Genomic DNA, 22820 nt, shown 5'->3' on the forward strand with positions numbered 1-22820 from the left:
GGATTCAATCCTCTTCCCATTTAAGGGGAGTTTAAGGAACTCTGGGCTGTTAGTTCAATCAACCCAATGACTGGTTCCCAATGACTGAGATTTGCATCTGAGTTGCCCTGTTTTTTCTAGGGCTTACCCCATCCTGCCCTCCTGGTAGTGGGTCTGAAGTTCAGTTTCCTGGGAATCTGTTCTGCAACTACCCCCACCCCATACAGACCACCCACACATGTGGATATTGCCAATGCTGTTGAGATGCTACTAAAACCAGGATGTCACTTAGAGCTGAAGCTTCCAAATGTCAGTTGCTACCCTGCCTACATTTTCTTCTATTTCATCTTCTCCCTTTGTCCCCTTTCACTGGGGTTTGCCTGACCTCTGGATGCGGGTCCGTTTTTGTCTCTTTATTTGGAAACTTCTATGAATCAGTCACTACACTAAATCCTGTGAATACAAAGAAGAACAAATCACTATTCTTGTCCTCTGGGAGTTCCCAGCCTGGCAGAGAAGACAGGAATGGAAGCAAACACTCCTACTCAGTGGATGAAGTATATGCAGAATGCCAGGAAAAAACAGGGAAGGGTGTCCTGCTCCCAGAGGGCTCAGAGACAGCTCCACAGCGGAGGAAATTTGAGCCTTAGAAAATGGGTAGGAGCCAACTGTGTAGGTAAGTTAGCCGAGCATTGCAGCGAGAGAGCAATTAGAAGCACATGTGTGTTTGGGGGCATTTCGAGCAATCTGGGAAGACTGCAGTGTGGGATGGGTGGGAGCTGAGGCGAGTGAACTGGGCAGGGGCCGGACCAGTGATGACCTTGTATAAGAAGATAACAATGACTCCGGCAGTGGTAAGAGAAGAGAGGATGTTAATTATACCAGATCCAATGTTCCTTTTTAGTACATTAACATACTATTAATATTAATAGCTTATACAATAACAATAACTGCCATTTATGCCCCCACATGAGTTTTTTAGGATGTTCCTGAGTGTTTCCAATGCTCATGGTCAGATGTTTGGGAATTGCTGGGTGAAAGTGAGTTCAGAGGATTTCTCAGAGCCTTTGATTGGTTAATATGCTTTGTGACTGGGATGTGGCCAGAAGTGGTTCTCAAATTTATTTGACCACCACCTCCCCTCTCCTCCAACATTGCAAGGGACTCTAGTTTTGAGCAACACACTTTGGGAACAGACCTGGGACATTCTTCGTGTCCTGCCCAGTTCAGAGCATTTATGAGCAGCCCATCCCCAGGCGATAAGAAGACACCAGTTGCAAGAGCCTTGTAAAAGTGTAATGTCACTCATCGTGCACCCTGCTCTGTTCTATTGCTCATAGCTGGCCCGAGACCTGAGAGCTAATCTCTTAGACATTGCACAAGGCTAAGGCTGCCAGGGGGGGGGGTCACAATTTCTGAAAGGGAAACACGGGGAAAAGAATCAAAGTGGAAAGGGGTGAACTATGGAGGATGGGGAAGTACCAACAGTGGGAAAAATAAAATGGGGGAAGGAACTAGAATGAGTAAAAAACCCTCACTGAAAATCAGATATGGAGCCCACTCCTAAGTTATGTTCTTGGTTTAGAGACTTCAGATCTGAGTTGAAAGCATGTGGGTAAAAATTACCAGTAAGTCCGTGTTTCCCAAGCCCCAGAAAGGCAAGACCCTACCTTACTAATTTTGTAAATCTGTAATGGCAGCTGGTGTAAGACGGATGCTCAGTCATTGTGTTAAATGAAATTTAGGTTTTCTCTCTGGGGTTCAGCTCTCTTTTAGTGGGCTGGCTGCTTTCTGTTGACATTAAAAATAACATTCGTTTAAAAATAGTGGTGATCTTTGGGATGAAAGAGTGTGACTGATTTACATTTTGTTCTTTCTTTTGATCTGAAACATTTTTTTGTGTTATAATAAAGGTATTACTCTTATAATCAGGACACAACAATAGTTTTTTAAAAGGTGTATCCCTAGTGCTCCCTTCATAAAATTTTTATAGGTAGAAAGAATGGAAGGTTGTGGGGATACGCTTTTGTGGTGACTTAAACTCATCAGCCCCAGTTTGGCAGGGAAGGGTGGAGAGAAAGTTGAAGTCTTCGAATCTCACATTTCCGAATAGTGAGGCCAGCACAGTACCTGGCATGCAGTAAATGGCTAATAAGTATCTGTTGCATGAACAAATATCAGGGAAGTCGGTGAAGCCTATATTCCCCTCATTCATTTCCCCTTCTGAAGATCTTTCCAGTTAGAGAATTCCTTCTGGAGCATAGGGATGAGGGATGGCTGAGTGAGGAACAGGCTGCAGACAGGTTGAATGACCTGCCCAGGTCACTCCATAGGTTGGGAGGCCGGTTAGCAGAGCCAGAGCCACATCCAGAGCCCTGGGTTCACCCTGGGCCCAGGCTGTCCAGGGCCTGCAGGGTCCTCGGCCAGTCAGGGTGCTGCGCTGCCACGGATTTGCACACATGTTGCTCTCCACGTCCGGTGGTGGTGTTTGGAGCAAAAGGGTGCCTTGAACAGATCTTAACTACAGGGAACAAAAGTAACTTTGGAAAAAAAATCCCTCACACACTAGCACCCTTCCTGCCGGCCCTGTTGTGATTTTGCACTGAGGGTGCATTTTAATTGATGAAATGTGCTACACAGCCCAACCAAATTGAAAAGTAACAACCTTCACTTACCATTTGGAGATGTGACGGAAGTGCCAGAAGTTAAACTCTGAGGACTAAATGAAATAACAGAAGCTCCCTATACTCTCTTGAAGAAGCTCATTAGTTTTTGCTTTCTCACATTCTGTTTGCTGTGGCCTGCAGCCAAAAATGGCGGTGGTGGAGATAATAAGTGAGAGTTAAAAATATGCGCAGAGTGGTTGGGCTGTGTGTGGACCCCCCCAGGCAGCTGGGGGAGGGGCTCAGGTAGGGGCAGGCTGGGAGGGCGGGGAGGGGCAGGCGGAGGGGGAAGGAGGGCAGAGACAGGCTGAGAGAGGCAGAGAGAGAGAGAGACACCCACACACAGAGACACAGGTCGTGGGGAGATGGCGAGACAGAGAAATGGAGAGGGACAGAAACACAAGAGTGTATGAGACACACATAGTCAGAGACGGAAACACACACTGAGGTGGTGGGGCAGGGAGACAGACATGAGAGATGGAATGGGCTCTGAGCAAAATATACCAGTTGGGGTGGCTTCAAAGGTCAAGGCCATGCTGTGGGGAAGGGCCGGGCAGGGTCAGTCACATCTTGTTGCTTCCTTTGCACGCTCTACCCACAGCAACAAGTAGACACAAGGGAAATTAGATTTAATGTGAATTTTGAGGGCAGCCATGAGAATGACAAGCAGGGGAGAGGATGTCTCAAATGTGGCTGTCCTGGCAACAGGCAGGTGCCCTAGTCCACGATTACAGTGGACTCTCATGCAAGCCCCCACTTATCAGGTAAATTGAGGGGGTCCCAGGGCTCACCCATTTATCACTTACTCCCTGTATTTCCCTGCCTTGCCCCAGACCTGGACAGAGCAGGAGCTTGCTAGGTAAGTGCTTGTTGTCTGTCGTCATGCACACTGGTACCACGCCCTCCCTTCCTGCTGGGGCTGCTGCTTTTTTTTTTTTTTTTAAGATTTTATTTATTTATTTATTTGACAGAGGGAGAGAGAGAGCGCACACGCAGGGAAAGCAGCAGGCAGAGGGACAAGTAGGCTCCCTACTAAGCAGTGAGCCTGATGTGGGACTCGATCCCAGGACTCTGGGATCATGACCTGAGCCGAAAGCTGATGCATAACCGATGGAGCCACCCAGCTGTGCCCCCTTCCTGCTACTTCTGGATGTCACACTGTTCACCCCTCTATTCAGTAAGTGCCCGAGCATCTACTATCTGCCAGGTTCTGGGGAAATGGGCAACAGTCCCTTTCCCGAAAGAACTTCCATTTCACTGGGATAGACGGACTAGAACATCAGTGCCTCCGCCCCGAGCAGAGCAGGGGGTCCCAGCGAGCTGCAGCTTGGGCCAAGCTTGTTATATGTACAAGTCTTTGACAAATGCCACAGTGTGCAAGCCGACTTGGGTCTGAAAGGAAATGTCAGAGAGCAAAAAAAGAAAAGGAAGAGAAAGGAGAAAAAAGCTAGCATTTACTCTTGTGCCAGGCACTGTCACATATGTTATTTCATTGAATCTACAGAGTCACCCTGGCAGGTGGTTATTTTTATCTTCTTCTTCTTCTTTTTTTTTTTTTCCCATAGACAAGGAAATGAAAGATCAGAGAGGTTAAGGAACCAGTCCAAGGTACCTCAGCTAGTCAGTGACAGAGTCACTAGCCTGGGTCTGTCTTTACTGCCCCGGATTCCTTCTGAGGCCTTGTGAAAGTCATCATGCATGGAGGAGACAAAGGGCCACCATGAACACTGAGGCAGCCCCAGAGCACAGCCAGGCTCTGGCTGCCGCCCACCCCTCCATAAATGTATTTTTCAACAATGAGGTTTTCTCTGCAAGTTAGTGATTTTATGGCTCTCAGCAAAAATCTGTGACACCAGATGTTAAATGCAGCAGGAGAAAGTTATTTTCATCATCGGTGAAATCTTGCACAGTGCACTGAGTCTGGTCACATATCTGACTTCAGGCAACATGTGATCTGATTTCTGTTCACAGAAAGAGGCTCGACAAGGGCTGACAGAGACGTGAACGGCTGTTTGGGCCTCTGGGTATTGGGAGAGGGGGCAGCTCAGTCTGTGACTTCTCTTGTGACTTGACTGGTAAACAACAGCTGGCTTATCTGTGGGACCAGACCCTTCGGCCAGAGACCCTGCAATCGCTTGCTGGGGGCTCGACAACAGTATTTTTGGAATTTGTCCACACTGAGGCCATCATTCCCCTCAAGTCCTAGCTGGTTGTGTCATCCTGACCCCTCCTCTACTTCACTTCTATGCTCTCTGTTCACTTCCACCAGCGTGCTCATCCTGAGGAGATTCCGGGGCCAGCGCTCATGGAGACAGCCACTACTGGACTGAGCCATGGGAGGTTGCCATTGTTTTTTGGTAGGTGAACAGCAGCCGAATATTGGCCGTTGTATCCGGAGTGGTTTCTTCATTGTTAATCGGGGTGTTGTAGATACCTGGATCACAGCGTTGTTGGGAGGTTTAATTAGATAATGTTTATAAAGATACCAACGACATTGCTTGGAACATGGTCCATGCTCAACAAAAGGGAGCCAGGATTAGAATCTGGTTACTCTCGTCCCGGGCTCCTTACTGCAACTGCCCGCACATGGAGTCTTGCTCCGAAGCCCTGCCTAATGCTTACTTGTGCCACTCCGCACAACTTGAGTCTGCCTGAAACACCCGTCCAGCTGCCAGGTTACACCACTGAAGACTAGCTCCAGCCCCGTGTGACTCGCCTGAATGTCTACCTGCCTGCCATTGCCAGGGTTTGGGTGTTGCCTTTCCTGCCGCATGGCTCCAGCGTAGCCAGCTGCAGGGCACAATCCATTCCCTCAGCCCGTGTTCACTGAATTATGTGGGTCCTAGGTTTGCTTCCCATTGTATCTAGAAGAAATGAGACAGCAGGGTCTTCCAGGGGTTGGGGGTGGGGAACCATGACTGCTCAGCCTGGGCAGTTCTGTAAATTTGTTCCTAGGCTCAGAATGGAGCAGAGGTCAGGACAGATTCCTGCTAGCCTGGCTTCCAAGAGGGCGGTGCCTGATCAGGGACAAGGTAGTCCTTTGCAATGAGAAACAGAGCTGCCAAAAGGAAAGGAATGCTGGTGTCAGTCCACAGTCTCCCTGTGGGAAATCCGCAGGGAAAGTTTATGGGATGTTGGCTGAAGAGTGAATCTGAGAAAAGGAGGCGAAGCGTCTTGAGGGATAAGGAGGTCTTATGAGTCTACTGCCCCAGCCGAGCGCCCTGTCTGGCGGCCAGCCGGAGTCGGGGATTGGTTTTCTTCTCTTGAGTGGGACCAGGTAAAAACAACCAGTTCTTCCCCTTAAATACGTTAATTGTTTTTCCTATTCCACTATGACCTCTCCCCTTGGGTGAACATATATCGCCAATTTATGGCGATACGATTTGATTCTATTAACTGTCTACTAGCTTCCTGAAATGCTATTAATCTGTTTTGCCTCCCTGAGATGATCCAAGTCATATTCAGTTTAATTCAAGTCAATATGACAGATGTTCACCGTGCACCTACTGCGTGCTAGGCCTGCCTAAGATTTTCCAGGTCATATTAAATTCAGTCTCTTCAATTAAGTTTAATTTGACAAGTATTTAGTGAGGTAGGCCCTGTCCTAGATCCCAGGGCTGCAGTGGTAGACAGTATGCGTGCAGTATTCATCCTGTAACCTTGTTAGGGGAACCAGACAGGTAAATAAACAATTAGAAAACAGTGTCGAAGGGTTAAGGTAGGGAAGTATGAGGAGACACTGGGGAGTCTAGGAAAAGCATCTCATCTACATTTCTAGAGAGCTTCCTGGAAGGAGTGACAACTGCTCTGGGGCCTGAAAGATCAATAGGAGTAGGGGACAGCGTGCACGTGTGTTTGTGAATGCGTGTGCAAGTGTGTGTGTGTGTGTGTGCATCCGTGGCTATGTGTGTGTGTGACACAGTGGAGACAGGATTAGGAGGGTACCAGGGGTGAGGCTAGGAAAGTGTGCGGGGGTGAAAAATGGGCAAGGTCTCCTAGTCCAGTTAAGGAGTTAGGACTTTGTCCTCATAACAAGGGGAAGCTATTGAGGAGTTTTAAGCAGGTTGTGAAGTAATCCTATTTGTGGTTTAGGAAGATCACTCTGGAGCAAAGGCTTTGGGGGATTTCCAATATCCTCTACTAATACTTCTATAGATACATGTCTCAATTTCTGCTTATATATGATTAAATTTTCCGCATGAATTATGGATTATCTAGTTTATTTCATCCATTATTTCCAAGTTTCTGATGGGCTGGGGTAGAGGTTGGGGAACACTCTTTGTCACCCCATGAACTCTATTCCCTCTCTTTTCCTGCCTGGTGTTGCTAGAAATGAACCATAATGCCTCACCCCAGACCTAGTAATAAAATACTGGAACAATGCCACATAGAAAAAGAGGTATTTTCATTAGTGTTGAAATACTTTTTTGGAGGGAGCAAAATGGCCATAAAGATGGCTTTAAAAGTAAGAATTATTAACTCTGCACTTGGTTGTTTAGGTTCCTAAATGATTCCTGTGTTACGAAGGAGTCTGATGTGTGAGTGACGGAGACATCATTGATCACTTCATTAATAGAAAAGGCTCTGGGGAAGGACAGAGATAATCCTGTTAGGGAAATCAGCATGTTCTAATTGACTCAGAAGTAGTGGGGGCAGAGGGCTCCATTTCTTCTCCTTGGCTTGCTGTCATCGGATTGAGAGCAAGCAAAGCTCTGCAGTTCTCGCCTGAGACTAGGTTTTCCTTCACCAAGGGGAGAAAGAGGGACCTGATGCTGGCCTCTTGTGCCGCCATGACCTGCCTATCTGGGGCTTCCCCGGTGAGGTATGGGTAAGGAGCAAAATGGAACTTCTTCATACTTACAGAGTTACTCTTCACTTTGGTCTGGGTTTAACACATGGAAGAATGCTTTGCCTATATTTTCCATCTTTTGTCACTTACTAGCTATTAAAAAGTGCACATGTTGTATGCTTGATGTATGTGGGTAACAGGATACTGGAAAACAGCTCAGTTTGCCCTTGTGACCCCTCAACCTTCTTGGCTGTGTGATCCTCCATCTGTGGGCTTCTCTTCCTTCCTCCCATTTCTTTCATGGGATTCCCTTCTTCCTCCCTTCCTCCCTTTCTACCTCCATTCCTTCCTTCCCTCTTTCCTTCTTTCCTTCATTCCTTCCTTCCTTTCAGGAAAGGTTAGTAACTTGCAACTTAAACCCATTCCATAAACATGTCTAGAGTACCAGTGGGAGCTAAAAAATAAGTGAGATCCTGTACCTTTGAAGGCAAGCCATGAACGGTGATTCCATAACGTGGAAAGTTCTGAGGGTTCTAAGAGAGGCGGAGAAAGCACTTACATTCAGTGAGCAACTACCAGTGGCTAGCTACTTGCTGTACATTATTTCTTTTAATCCTTATGAAAACCTTCTGAGGTAGGAATTTTAATCCCCGTTGTATTCGTGAGGAGATGATGTTCAGGGGATGTAAACACTGAACTTGTTCAGTGTTCACAGAGTTCAGCTATGGCCACAGGTCCATTTGACTCTAATACTCATGTTTATTTTACTAGTATTTCAAAGTATAGAAAAAAATATATCCAGATTTTGCTGGGGGAAAGGGACTATGGGTAAAGGCTTCATAAAGGAGTAATAATGGAAATGGACACTGAAGAGTAGGATACTATTTTAATATTAAAATTGGGATTTTATAGTGGGATAAGCTTTTCAGTTAGAGAGAGGAGAAACATACAAGGAAACTTTTCACATGCATGCTAAGTGAGAGAAAGTTTCAAGGAGAGACTTCTCTCCAAGTTGGGTTTCTGGACCATAGCAAGATGTGTTGGGGGAAAAAAACAGGCTTTGAAGCCTGGCTTCAAGCCCTAGCTCCACCATTCTTCGACTTTCTCACGTGATCTTTGGCAAAAATAACCACTCAGAGGCTCAGTTTCTGCATCTGTAAAACGGGAATGGTGAGATCTATGGCAATATCTGTGAAGATTGAAGGAGCAGATGTTTATAAGGTGCCTTGCACAAGGCAGGTCCTCAGTCAATATTAGCAATTCTTAAGATAAACAGCTACCCTTTGGGGTCCAAGTCACTGGGGTCAGTCAGGAGAAAGAAGTGAGGGAATTCCCAGACTCACCCTGGGTTTGGGTGATGGCTCTCGGAAGCAAACGCAGCTTCCTCTAATGACACCCCACTTGGCCATGTCTGGGAGCGTAACTATTTCCACCTTTTATTGTATAGTTAGTAAAGCTTTTATAGGCTTCAGTTTCCTAGGAAGGCAATTTTTGAAGTGTTTATTATTTCTGGTTCTTACTAAGGTGCTTTCTAGTGCCTCTTTACACCATAGGGTGATGGAGAACGTTAGATTATTTTGGTCCACTGAGGCTAATTTGGTGTGTGCAGCAGAAGGCCTGTGATGTTCATGAGCCAAGAAGTCTGAGGAAATGGGTCTGTGGACACAGGAAGATGCAGCCTCATAAGAATCCTGTACCGGCGCCCCAAGCACATGGTCTCGAGCCGCGGAGTCAATGGAGCAGAAGGTGAGGCAAGCACTCACTGTACAAACTGCAGACAGGAAATATTACCATGAAAATCAATCTCTTTACCCCAACACCAAAACTTACCAAACAACAATTCTTTACAATACTGCAAAGCGAGAGCGTGTGCCTCCCCAAAACCTCCCACTGAAGCTGTGGCTTAAGTACATGATCTGCCCCCTCCTCACTCTCTTATCCAATCTCATCTCCTACTCTTCTCCCTTGGATCTGCTGGGCTCCAGCCACATTCATTCTGCTTTTCTAGAACATTCCAGTCCTGCCCTCACCCTAGGGCCTTTGCTCTGGCTTTTCCTTCTGCCCAGGATGTTCTTTCCTGACTGCCCTGTTTCATAATGCTCCCTCATCCCTGGCACTCCTGTCTTCCTTACCTGCTTCATTTTTCCAGAGCACTTATTTCCAAGTTATAATGTTAGATACATAACTTAGTTTTCATCCTAAGTTAGAACGTTATTTTAGCATTGTTGTGGATTGAATTTACCTCCCTCCCCCAAATTCATATGTTGAAGTCTTAGCCCCCAGTACCTCAGAATGTGACCTTATTTGGAGGTAGGGTCTTTACAGAGGTAATCAAGGTAAACTGAGGTCATTAGGATGGGCCCTAATCCAATGTGACAGGTGTTCTTACACAAAGGGAAAATAGAAGAAGTAAACATAGAGATACACACAGAAGGAAGACAGTGGGAAGACACAACAGAGAGAAGACGGCATGTATAGGCCAAGGACAGAGGCCTGAAAAAGACCCCGCCCTCAGAACCCTCCAAAGGAACCAGTCCTCTGACGCCTGGATCTCAGACTCCCAGCCTCCAGGTGAGACAATACATTTCTGTCGTCTAACCCCCTGGATTTATGGTACTTTATTATGGCAGCCCTGGCCAACTAATACACATTCTCTGTCATTTCCTTTTCCACAATTAAACTTCTAGATCTCTCTGCTAGAACACAAGCTTAACAAGGCAGAGGTTGTTTTCTGTTTTGATTGCTGATATAACCCCAGTACCAGAATGATGCCTGCCATATAGTTGCTATTCAATAAATACTTGTCGAGTAAATCTATCAGAAGACAGAGCATTCATACATTTGTTCTCCGAGTGCCCATACTAGGAACCAGACTGGGAAGAGCAGGTCTCTGCCATTACTCGCTTGGTTCTTCTATGTTGGAGTCAGGACCCCTGCACTGTGGACGCTATCTTCATTTCTAGTAGGTTTCAGAAACCTGAGCCATTCTTCAGAAGACCTTTAAGGATGAGGACGGAGCAGCCCTCATCCGTGCTCAGAGAGAGTAGCTCCAGATGGAGCATTTAGCACAAGGCTCGGGATCCAGTTACACTTGACCGCGCTGCCACGAGCACTAATAAGGCCCGACGGCCTAATAGGCTGTCCTGCGGTGAGGCTGTGTTGGAAAGAGGTTACCAATAACAAGATTATTCTCTTGATGGTTAGTTTGGCAGGGGTCAGCAGTGCTGAAAGTAGCGTCGGGTCAAGGTGTGCTAGGCAGAGGCTCAGGTGGAAATTCTGGGGTCCCAAACCAGTTTCAGAAGGAGAACCACCTTCCCTTTTGGCTGGGTGCAGCACTGAACAGTTTTCTGGAGACACAAAAGGTCCTCTTTCTTTTCTTTGGCTCTTCTCTCACACTGGCCCAAGCAAACTAATGGTATTAGCTTAGTAGAATGGCTTTTATTGAACACCTACTTATGTGGCCGGTGCCACTCTCCCGGGAGGAGACAAAGAGGTTAGAGCCACATTAGAGAGGTACCATGAGGATGGAACTCAGTGACATTAAATTAAATGAAAAGGAATGTAAAGGTCTGGCTTCGAGTGAGCATTGGAGGGTACTGAATTCCTTTTTTTGGCTTTTGGTGATGGTAGTGACCTGAGGTGGAAGGCAGAGCATACTGGAAAAAGGCAAGTTGATTTTTAGTGTCTCATGGTGGCAAAAGCTCTTATGTGTTGCAGGTTTCAGAGGAGGCCAGCGTCATTTGGCTACACTGGTCAAGGGGACAAGAGTGGACCCAGAGGCTGAAGGATGTTTGGGTAAGAGGAGATGTCTGGAGGTGTTTGGGTTGAGGCTGAAACCTGTGTATTTTGTAGGGACAAAGGCACAGTTGTGGATAGAAGTGTGAGTATTTGGGAGGTCCCCCAGGTAAGGCCTGGGACCAGGAAGGTGGGGGGACTAGGCTCTGTGTGCATACTATTTCTTTAAAAATCACTCGCCTCTATGATCTATGTTCAATTATCATCTCCTTTTTCTAGCTAAGGAGATGGAGGCCCAGAGAGGGAAGTAATCTGACCAAGGTTTCACAGACTGTAGGAGGCAGTGTCTTGGTCCACTTCATTCTAAAGCTCATACCTTTTCCCACAAGCCAAACTCTCCATTTTTCTCTTGTCAGCTGCTAGCTCCTTTCTAGCCCATGTCGTCCCAGGGTGTGGGAGTACAGTCCCTTCGTCTGGCAATGGAATTCCTGCTGGGGGGTGCAGAGCGCTTTTCTAGGTGCCTGTTTCCCGTCCCTTCACGTTTTCCGAGTGGTGGATGGTTGCACCTTTGCTGAGACTAAACCAACGTCCGTGAGGATGTATAAGGATCTTGGGGCTGCTGTAACAAGTACCACAAACTAAGTGGCTTAAAACAATAGAAATTTATTGTCTCACCGTTCTGGAATCAAAGTATTGGCAGGGCTCTGCTCACTCTCAACCTGTGAGTAAGAATCCTGCTTTGATTCCTCCTAGCTTCTAGTCCTATTGTTGGCATTCCTTGCTTGCAGCAGCCCCACTCCAATCTCAGCCTCTGTCTTCACAGGTGTGTCTGCCTGTGTGTCTCTTCTTTATAAGGACTCCGATCATATTGAATTAGGACTGACCCCAATGATCTCATCTTAACTTGATTTAACATCTGCAAAGGCCCAATTTCCATATAAAGTCACATTCATGGTACTGAGGGGTTGGGACTTCAACAGATCTTTTTAGGGAATACAACTCAACCCATAAAAGAGTACCTTAGTCAAAATCCCACTACTGGATGGGACCTCAAATTGGATTAAACTTTGCATTTTAAAAATTTCAGCACTTTCTCAGAGTGGCTCCTTGCTTTTTTCCCCCCTAAATTCTCTACATTTTTTCTGACCTCCTTGTTTTGTTTATCTAGCTCACAATGGGATTATCCTCTTCCTTCGTTTGTGCTGGAAAATTTCTCTTTCTTTACACCCAGCTACCTCTGCAAATTGTCCTCCTCGACCTGAGCCCTGCTGGCAGCTTCTTTCTCTAACCCCCATAACAATCAGAGCCATACAATACTTAGGTTGACTATTTTACAGTTTACTAATTCCTATTTACCACTTGGTCTTATTTGCCTAAGTTATAAGTTTCTGACTCTCAGCAGTAGAGGCTAATCATGACTCCTGCTGCAGGGTTTAGGGTAGGGTGAGCACACTGTAACTCTCCACAGAGCCTTGCTGGGGGAATGGTATTCATTTGTTTCAGATTCTGATTTTCCATAAGTGTTCTTTGGATTAATACAACCACCCAGCCTAGTCATATGGAGGGCTGAGCAGTGATCTGGTAAAGCTGATGCTTACAGGAACCAAGACTGGCCAGGACCTGCATTTAGTACTTTGTCTCCTTTTGCAAGATTTGAATCATCTGGGTAATTGTCTTAACTTTCCACCTGACTTAGCCTGTGCCCACCCAGCCCAAATCACTAGAGGTTTGACTAATCTAAGGACTGGTAGACTGGAAGCTAAACTGATTACAGACCTAAGCAGGCCCAACAGGAAAATCTAAGAGCCCCTTTGTTCCAGGTGTCCTCAGAGTGGCTCGGCCTCTGGGGGGTCACATTGCAGGCTCTGCTCCTGGGGAGCAAGATGCTTCTTTTTCCTCCCCAAAGGCTGGCAGGAGACACAGAATAGTCTTTCTGCCCCGACGGCTTTGACCTTACTGACGTACATCGTCTGTGGGGCCCTGGTGCTTCCTCCTTCTTCTTAAGTACCTCTCCTGAGACTTTCCAGGGATGGCAATGGGGGAAGGACTGAACAGGCCCATGTTCCCTTCTCTTTGTTTCTGGAAGTGACAGGCCCAATGTCCATGACACCCAAGGAAGTTAGCAAGAAATTGCGAATCTGAGAACTTTAGGCTGGATGGTTTTGCCCAAATACATCTTGTTTGAGGAGCAGAAAACTGAGGCCTCCAGAAATGAAGCTGTGTGTGAAGACATACTTTACAAAGACTGGGTGAAAAGTGTGAGGTTACGACCCAGGTCTTCTCCCATCCGGACCAGGCCTAGTCTGCTCTCCCAGGTTGGCTTGGTCATCATGGAGCCAGGGACCCAGGCAGGGACTCTGCCCCATATAAGTATGGGGGGCGGTATTCTTCTACATGTAGAACTCAACCCACCTGAGGTGGTCTCTGCTCACCTCTCCAGCCTGAGCTGTACCTTTCTTGCCCTTGTTAACAAAACTGGAGCCGTCCTGGCCTTATTTCCACCTCCCCACCTCCGAGATTTCATACACTGTTCTCACAGTCTGGAGCAGTATTTTGCCCACACTTCACCTGTATAATACCATCTTATTCTCTAATTCTTAGCTTAAATGTCACTGCCTCAGAGCAATCTTCCTTGAGCACCATCATCTAAATAACACTTAGCATTAATTGCTCTCTTTCTTTTTTTTAAAGAGAGGGAGATTCTCTCTCTCCCCCTTCCTCTGCCCCTACTCACCCTCTCTCTCTCTCTTAGGGGAAGAGAGAGAGGCAGAGAGAGGGAGAGAGAGAGAATCTCAAGCAGACTCCACACCCAGCACAGAGCCCAACGCAGGGCTCAATCTCACAACTCTGAGATCATGACCTGAACTGAAACCAAGAGTCAGATGCTTAACTACCTGAGCCACCCAGGCTCCCCTGCATTAACTGCTTTCACAGGACTATGCATTTTCTTTCATAGACTTGTCTGTTTATTTGAAGTCTTTGCTCTCCTATCTCACCTAGTCTGCAAGGCTCAAGAAGATAGGGACCATAGTACCAACTACCATATAATCTGGACCAGACACAAGGTAGGTACACTGTAGATATTTGCCAAAAAAAAAAAAAAATGAATGAGTGAATAAAAGAAAAGACTGGCTACTTAGATATAAGAGGGGCTGACCTGTCCACTCATTGGAGCTTTGTTACTGCTACCGTGTTATAGAGAACCTACTAAGTCGCTGTTCAAGCAGGCTTGTGATATAAGTCTTATTATACTCAAGCTTTTATGTAAGGCAACTGAGGCTCAGAGAGGACAAGTAGCTTGCCTAAGGTCGCCCACATTGCGAATGGCTATGCCTGGGTTAGAATGCAAATTTGCCTGGCTCCAAAGCTGAATTTTGTTCATTATATCATCATCATCATTATCATCATTATTTTGAGAGAGAAAGAGAGACAGAGAGAGTACACAAGCAGGAGGGTGGGGGGGACGGAGGAAGAGGGAGAAAGAGACTCTTAAGTAGGCTCCCACACAGTGTGGAGCCCCACTCGGGGCTCAGTCTCACAACCTTGAGATCATGACCTGAGCTGAAACCAAGAGTCAGATACTTAACCAGCTGAGCCACCCAGGTGCCCCTGTTCATTGTTTTATGGGGCTTCACCGTATATCAGAAAATTTCTCTATCAGAAATGTCACCATGCCCCTGTGCGCATCAGATAGTTCAGGCTTTGGCTTTCCCAAGATTGCACACCTTATCAGTGGAAGAGCAAGGTCTTGATAAAACTTTGCTGACTCTTAAGTCAGAGCTTTGCATTCCAGCTTCACACTCGGGCACCCCTTGGGTATACACTCTTGGGGTTACAAGTCTCCTGGGCATGCACTGGCAGAACTCCGGGCTGTGTGGGGTGAAAAAGAAGCCATTACAACACCCATTCACCATGAATCCTGCTTTTTATTTTATCCCTCGTAACTGAGAACAAAGCTCATTTCAGCAAAATGTTCTGGTGCCAGGGGCCCAATGAAACTCCCGTTTTCAATCACTTGCACATAGTTAAGTAGAGACAGTTAGAACACTCTAATTACTGAGCTGGTGGGTCCTGCTGACACCTGTAAGACATTTGGAGCAGTGCAGGAAGTAAGGCTTCCTTTCCAGTTTACATCACCATTTAATCTAATTATTCCTTCCAGTTTCGCTTTCACATATTCCATCAAAGAAGAGATTGCTCATTTCCTTGTGAAACTGTATACATCCACTGTAATGCGATTTTTTTTTTTTGCCTCTCATAAGTAATCTGAGATTTCCTAACCTTCTCCCTCTACTGTAGTCTCTGGTTAATGTATAAACTTGGGAGAAGTTTCTTGACAGAGAAGTCAAGAGGGTCTCACCTGGGGGAATAGCATTTACATTTCAGAGAATTTGAGAGCTCAAAGAGGCCTTTCATGTCCTCAGCTGCATTAAGTCCTTCATCTTCTAACTGAGGAAACTGAGGCCCCCAACAGGGGAAGCCAATCCCTTGTCGAACTCTTCCTGAGCTCCTCCTATGTGTGAGACTCCAGGAAAAAGTAGCCCTTTTCCCTAGACCAAACCCCTGCCCTCAAGGAGCTTGTGCCCAGAGGAAAAGAAAGAAATGACTGTCCATGAAAATAATTAATCTCAAATGCACAAAGTAATGTGTAAAAGAAGTACAGGTTTTTTTTTTCAATTCAATTAAAATAATTTTTATGGAAAATTCCCTGAGTGATGCTTAAAATGAATTGTAAAGAGTGAAAAAGTTTCACTATGTAAAGAGTGGAGAAAGAGCGTTCCAGGTGGAAGGAACAAGCATATGGTTAGGGCAATGGGGAGATGCCTGGAACATCTGAAGTAGGCAGATGAAGAGAGAATGCAGTCAAAGAAGAAGCGAGAGTCAGGTGAGGGCCAGTCTATGGCAGAGCCTGTGTTAAGAATACCTTCTTGAGGTCATGAGTTCATTTGCTGTTTGCCCTTCTAAATCCACTCTCCACCCTTCTGTCCTGTGCTCTGTGCCCTAGGAGGCTGACCTCTCTTTGCCCTCTGACTTCTGGTTGGGTTTGCCCCATAGGTGGCACTGGGGGAGATGGGAGTATGTGAGGAAGTCAGGGTATTCATTCCCTGGACTGCTTCCTGGCTGGGTGGTAGGCTAGCAAGATGTGCTATGGGAGGCCACAGTGAGGTGGTCATCTCCTAAGGTTTCCCTTCACATGTCCCTTTTGGCTTAGTGATGGTAACATACTTTGCTCTTGCCAGTTTCAGGTCACTTCTGACCTGAACATTTCTCTTGTTAGTCTTGCCCTCTCCTGACCTCCCCATAATGAGCAGTCCCTTCATTAAACTCCCTTCAGTGACTCCATTGGAGTTTTCTATCTGTCTCCTGCAGGGTCCTTTAAGAATGCTCTCACTCCAAAGGGCAGCCTGCAATGGAGAAGGCCCTCAAAGTGAGGACATCTGTGATGTGCATCCGTGATGTAGCTGCTGGGGGTCAGATAGAGGGAGAGGTAGCTGGGGGCCTAGTGGAGGACCCTCTGAAACCCCACAAAAGTGCACATGACAACGTAAGGCATTTCTCAACATGTGGTAGGCCCAGAGATCTCAAAGCTGTCTTATGAAGGTACCTATCAAGGAGGAACTTTCCTACACATTTCCACCACCCTGATTGCCCTGTGCTCCAACCACAGAGGAGCCAGAAGTCAGGATAAGCAAGCTCAGGGAGGAGACAGAGGGAGAGAGACAAAACCAGGGGCACCCATTGTGTGGAGGAATGCCACCTGCCTGCTGCGGCTGACCCAGAAGATTGAAGGATTGATTGATATATTGATATATTGGCATCTCAAAGTTGAGTTTTGTCTGAGTTGTCAAAAAAGTCACAGAATTGTCTGAGTTTTCCACCAGGTGCAGGGGAATGACTTTGACCCCTACCAAACAAATTTATAGGGATTGCTGGAAGTCAGATGCCCACAAGTGCTTTCAGGATTACTCTCCATGTAATCTCCATGTATGTCTTCAACACATTGGTTTTGATTTTAGGAAATGCCACAAACTAAAACTCTATTGTGAATTGATAAGTTACCTATTTCACCTTGTTGGGCATGCTAGACCGTGAAACTCTTTTTTTGAGTAACTCTCAGGTAACTGATGTTCCTTGCACTGTGCTTTGGAAAATGTTGCTTCTGATACCAAATATACAAGTAAGTAAAAAAAATTCTTTTTCTTCCTAGGGAGGACATTGGAATAGCTGGTTCGGGCTAGTATGATGAAACACTCATACCCCCGGTATGATTTTATCCTAACAATATAGTTGTAAATAAAAAATTGATACTCAGACCACAAAGTTATAAAAAATCATCAGAGAACATTTTGCATACCTGCCATGTTATATAAATAGTTAAGTTACACTAATAATGTGGATGCTTTGTATTCCTCTAATGAGCTCTGAGACCCCACAGCTCATGGAGAGTCCTGGGAGGGGCCTACTGGGCATTAAAGGGAGGGTATTAAAAGAATAATGAGCATTTGTCTACCTTATGGTAGCCGTCCACATGAAGTACTGTGGGCTTTGCTTTTATAAAGTCATGTCATAAATTTATAACTGATTTAAAATACTTGCTAGAATCATGGCAATAAAGCAATAAATGAAAGCTAGGAAGGAAAAAAATATGAGGCAAAAACTTGTCCTAGAGAGGACTTGATATTCACCTTTTTTGTTACTTTTTTAATTTCAAGTTTTTATTTAAATTCTAGTTAACACATATGGTAAAATTGGTTTCAGGTGTAGAATTTAGTGTTTCATCACTTACATATAACAGCCAGTGCTCATCACAACAAGTGCTCCTCCTTAATACCCATCTCCCATCTAACCCATCCCCCACTCACTTTCCTCCCTCCCTCCATCAACCCTCAGTTTGTTCTCTATAGTTGAGTTTCTTACAGTTTGCTTCCTCTCTTTTTCCCCCTTCCCCTATGTTCATCTGTTGTCTTTTATTTAAAAAAGATTTTATTTATTTATTTATTTATTTATTTATTTATTTATTTATAGAGAGCACATGTGAGCGGGGGGTGGGGTGGGGAGAGGCAGGGGGGGAGAGAGAGAATCTCAAGCAGACTCTGCACTGAGTGCAGAGCCTGACACAGGGCTCGATCCCATGACCCTGAGATCAGGACCTGAATGGAAACCAAGAGTCGGACACTCAGCTGACTGAGCCACCCAGGTGCCCCTTCCTGTTTTGTTTCTTACATTCCACATAGGAGTGAAATCATATGGTATTTGACAGCCTTATTTCATGAAATTCCCCTTTGTATGAGTAATGGCAGGCTGACAAGCAGGCCTTTGTAGACCCTCCATGGAGTCCCTCAGACTTCCATTGTTTACATTTCTTCCCCCCAAAGAATCAGATATTGAAGTTGTGGGCGCTCGTGTAGCAACTACCACAGAGAGGGTGTTCACAACCTATAGGCTGAATGAATGACTCAGCCAGCACCTTCCTTTTACAGATGGGACACGGGCACTCATGTGCCAGTTCCGTCCTTTCTCTGCTTGGCTTCATGCCAGGTACTTTATTGACTTTAAATATAAACTTCACGAAATCTCTGTGAGGCAGGAGTTGTAATTCCTGTTGCGTGGATAAGAAGACGGAGGCCCAGAGAAGTCACACAGCTGGTGAGTGACAGAGCTGAACTTACCTCCCCCAACCCCAATGTAAGGGTAAAATGCCGTGAAACGTACCTGTTCTTGGGTTTGTTGGACTGTTGCACATTTAGCCCAAGACGAGAACTATAAAGCATAGAGGAAATCCATGGTACCTTCCTAAAAAGCTTTGAATGCGAGAGTTTGGGGCATAATGGCTCTGACCACTTTAGGAAACCAAGTATAGTACTTGATGGGCATTTCCAAGGTTATGAAGCTACAAGATGCTGGAAAGGAGGCCTTAGAATTGAGAGAACAAAGTAAAAAGAGAATGATACATATTCCAATATTTGACACCATTATGAAATAGGGAGGGTTTGCCTTTGGCGCCCCCTTATCTCCATTTGCTGCCTTCAGAATCCAAAGAGCTAGACATTTAACGGCGGGATTCTGGGCACTGCAGTAGGTAATATGAGCATTGTTTAGGTTGTTCAGTCTGCTTCCTTCTTATGAGCATGGCTTTTGGCCTTCCTGTGAGGTTGCCAAGTTCATCTTCCCATTCAGTAAAAGACTCAATTTCTACAGTCTAAGTCTTATTTTACAAAAACACATCTCAAGGCTTGGAGAGTCAAGCCGAACCAAGGTAGGGGCCCACTGCATTCTGTGACCTTCAGGCTGCGTGTTCCTGATTCTTGGGGAATGCATCACTCATATTTTGTTCCTTTACTCAAGTACGCTGGGAATGTTTCTTTTTCTTTTATTTTTTGGGGAAATGTTTCTTTAAATGAAGCTTATTTAAGCAGATCATGTTTACAATCTCTCCTCCCTCCATTACCCATTCTGACCTCATCTCATACTATGTTCTCCCCATTCACTCTGTTCCAGCCACATGGGCCTCCTTGATGTTCCTGGGGTGCACTAAGCAGGCTTGACCTTAGCCTTTACACTGGCTCTTCCCTCTCTTCCCCAAGATACCTGCACAGCTTAGCACTCACCTCCCTCAGCATCTGACTCAAATATCAACTTTTTAGACTCAGCTTTCCTGACCACCCCATTTAAAGTTGGACCCTTTTCTCACCCAGTACTCCTTTATCCCCCTTCCCTATTGTATCTGCTGTACTCAGAACAGTACTTGATGCAGAGAAGGTACTCAATAAGTATTTTGAATAAATTAATGAATTCAAGCAGCCTCTGTTTTAATTAGATTTTCAGCAGCCACTCAAAATTCTGAAATGCCTGAGCCTAGGTGGCACTGTTCTTGCTGCTCAAACACTTCCCATCTTTATTAAAGCTCCTTCCTGCTGTCCAGCCTGAGGTCAAACCCTCTGGCTAACAGGGCCAAAGAGGAAGATAGCCTTCACCAATTATAGAGAAAATGCTAGGAATGGCTGTATATTTTGAATCAATACTTTTCTACTTTATTTTTTTAAAAGATTTATTTATTTATTTGAGAGAGAGCAGGAGCACAAGCAGGGGGAGGCGCAAAGGGAGAGGGAGAGGCAGACTACATGCTGAGCAGGGAGCCTGATGCAGGGCTCTATCCCAGGACCCCAGGATAATGACCTGAGCCGAAGGCAGATGCTTAACCGACTGAACCACCCAGGCACCCCAATACTTTTCTACTTTAAACACTCCTTATAAATCCCTTCTCATTCCAAATAAGGCTGACTAAAAAGAACCAACAGCTCAGAGTTGAGTTTGGTCTCCAATGTTGAGTCAAAATTTAAGTCAACCTTCATTTTTATTAATCTTTATTTTATGGTCAAGAGAGGAGTTAAGGAGCCAGAGCATTTGGGTCTAAATCCTTGTTCTACCGCATATTAGCTGGGTCTTGTATAAACTGCTTCACCTCTCAGTCCTCAGGTCCTTGTTAGAAAGGGAGGACAGTAATAGCTACCTAATGGGGTTGTAGTGAGCATTAACCAAGTGAATGTGTGTGAAGCACTTAGAACCGTACGTGTTCCGCAAGTGTTAGTGATCTTCCTATTAGTCATCCAAGGAGAATACTGCCATCTTCCTGCTGAGCGTAAGTGGAGGCGATGCAGCCCCCCTCCCTCCTTCACCCCTTGGCTGTCCACATCGGCCGCAGACCCCAGCTCTGGTGGGGGGAATGCTTTCCAGGGTCTTGTATCAATGTAGCAGAAGGAGGCAAGGAGACAGACATGCCCAATAAAAGCAGGTCACTGAAAACAACCCTCCGGCCAGTCTGGCTGGGCCCCCAGCAGTCGTCCCTGCCTAGGGGCATCCCTACCCCCTGGTAGCCACTGCCTGTGGATGCTCCATGCCTGCTGGCTGGAGAAAAGACCACACTCAGTGTTCTTGCCAAGTGATGGGTGAGAGGCAGGCTGGTGCCTGGCCTGGCCCGGCCCTGTGACACAGGAGCCTGTTGCCCCAACTGAGATAATTTTCTTGTCACAAGGCCTGAAATCCTCACTCGAAGTCATCTTCAAACTGGTGTTCTGAAACAGGGCCAAGTCCCCAAGCCTGAGTTTCCAGGCTGGGGAGCTGGTGTTCCCTAAAATGCACCTTTCTAAGAAAAAGAAAAAACTTAATACAGCTCTACCACTTGCCAGGGAGAATTAAGTGCCAGTGTCTTTTTTTTTTTTTTTTTCCTTTTTTCCTTTTTATTTTTTATTTTTTTGAATTGTCTGTTTGGATGTAGATGGGAAGCTTCAGAGTCTTGCAAAAACAGGAGGAAAAAAAAAAAAAAAGAAAAAGAAATCCCCTACCTCCCTGGGGAGACATTTGAGGCATAGTCCAGCCTGAGGGAAGTTTGAATGCCAAGAAAGCCATGTTCTGAGCTAGTCAGAATGTGGGCACGGTGGGCAAGATTTGGGCAGCTGCACAGCTGCTGATCAGCTTTCTATTCAAACCCACTCTGGCAGAGGGGAAATGTTCTTTCTTTTTTCTTTCATCACTTTCTTTTAAAGGAAAAAAAAAAAAAACAACCCCACAAACCCCAGCATGGAAGATCCCGAGACATACTGATGTCACTGAGAGGGGAGACCTAGGTCATAATCCAAAGTTGGTGTCAGGGGAACCTCCCCCCCCCCCCCCCGCCTCCCCCCCATCCCAACCCCCACCCTACAATAAAAGCTTTGCTCTAAAAGGCAGCTCAGACAATGGATCAGATGCCAAACCATGTGAAGTGCCCAGAGGCAACTCCAAAACACCCGGCCCACCAGCGGGTAGAGGCTGCCAAGGAGCCAGATGCTGTAGCTTTAAAAATATCTTCAGCTGCTTGGCATCTGCAGTTGCAGGCTGCTGCCTCAGAGAAGGAGCAGGCCAGGGCTGGGACAGCCGGGCAGGCGGCAGCAACCCGCCTGTATGTAATGGAGAGCGCCTCGAACCACGGGGCTGCCCATTTGGCCTTGTTAAATCACCCCCAGCATATGGTGAGAGACATCTGCCCAGGATTTGGACCTCACAGACTGGAAGAGGAGGGCTCCACACAGACACTCTGAGGCTGGAGAGGGTGGAGGCAGCTGGGAAGGCATTTCTAGGGCCAAGGGGCTTGTTTCACGGAGGAGCCGGGATTCTGAGAAAGAAGGGACTGGCTCAAGGTCATGCAACAGCCTCCTGTTGGATCAGTAGGGGACAATTCATTTTGGTTCTTTGAGCCTCTGTTTACCTATCTGTGAAGTGGGGTAAACAGACACCTTACAGGCTTGATGTGAGGGTTAGATGAAATCATTTAAGGGAATGGCCCCCTGCTCAACGCATTTTAGTTGAATATATTTCTCGATCTGCCAATTCTAAATGTCAAAGGCAGCCACTAACAATGGTATGTGTTCAAGAGGCTTCAGAAAAGATCCAATACTTTCCCAAATTCTAACTGCTTAGTGCTGGAGGGAACTGCATCCTTTTGACTACTATTAGAGTACAATTACAATGCAGGGTTAAAACGTGAAACTGTAGAAGCTTTACTTCCAGGTTAAGTTTCTTTTTTTTAGGGGCAGTTGTGAGTTTCAGTGCACACTTTATGGGAAGTCTTAGAAACTAGGAAAACTAAGAGGGGAGCCAACATCTTCATTGGAAAG

General features: G+C 46.0%; 1 long non-coding RNA gene across 8 annotated transcripts in view; it reads left to right on the top strand.

Moving 5' to 3' along the window:
* LOC130543452 (uncharacterized) overlaps window positions 1–22820 on the top strand; it is a 327812-nt gene that overhangs the window by 113084 nt on the left and 191908 nt on the right. For 5 of the 8 annotated variants that reach the window (XR_008958817.1, XR_008958815.1, XR_008958819.1 and 2 more), the window contains 7 exons: window positions 3614–3819; window positions 4912–4999; window positions 9041–9177; window positions 9811–10002; window positions 11149–11226; window positions 14123–14231; window positions 17375–17429. This is a non-coding gene — a long non-coding RNA (uncharacterized LOC130543452). Of the gene's footprint in view, window positions 1–3613; window positions 3820–4911; window positions 5000–8984; window positions 10003–11148; window positions 17430–22820 lie in introns of all 8 variants that reach the window. The other 3 variants (XR_008958821.1, XR_008958822.1, XR_008958816.1) reach the window with 2 other exon arrangements.

The sequence above is a fragment of the Ursus arctos genome, unplaced genomic scaffold (assembly GCF_023065955.2).
Source record: "Ursus arctos isolate Adak ecotype North America unplaced genomic scaffold, UrsArc2.0 scaffold_12, whole genome shotgun sequence".
Classification (NCBI taxonomy): domain Eukaryota; kingdom Metazoa; phylum Chordata; class Mammalia; order Carnivora; family Ursidae; genus Ursus; species Ursus arctos.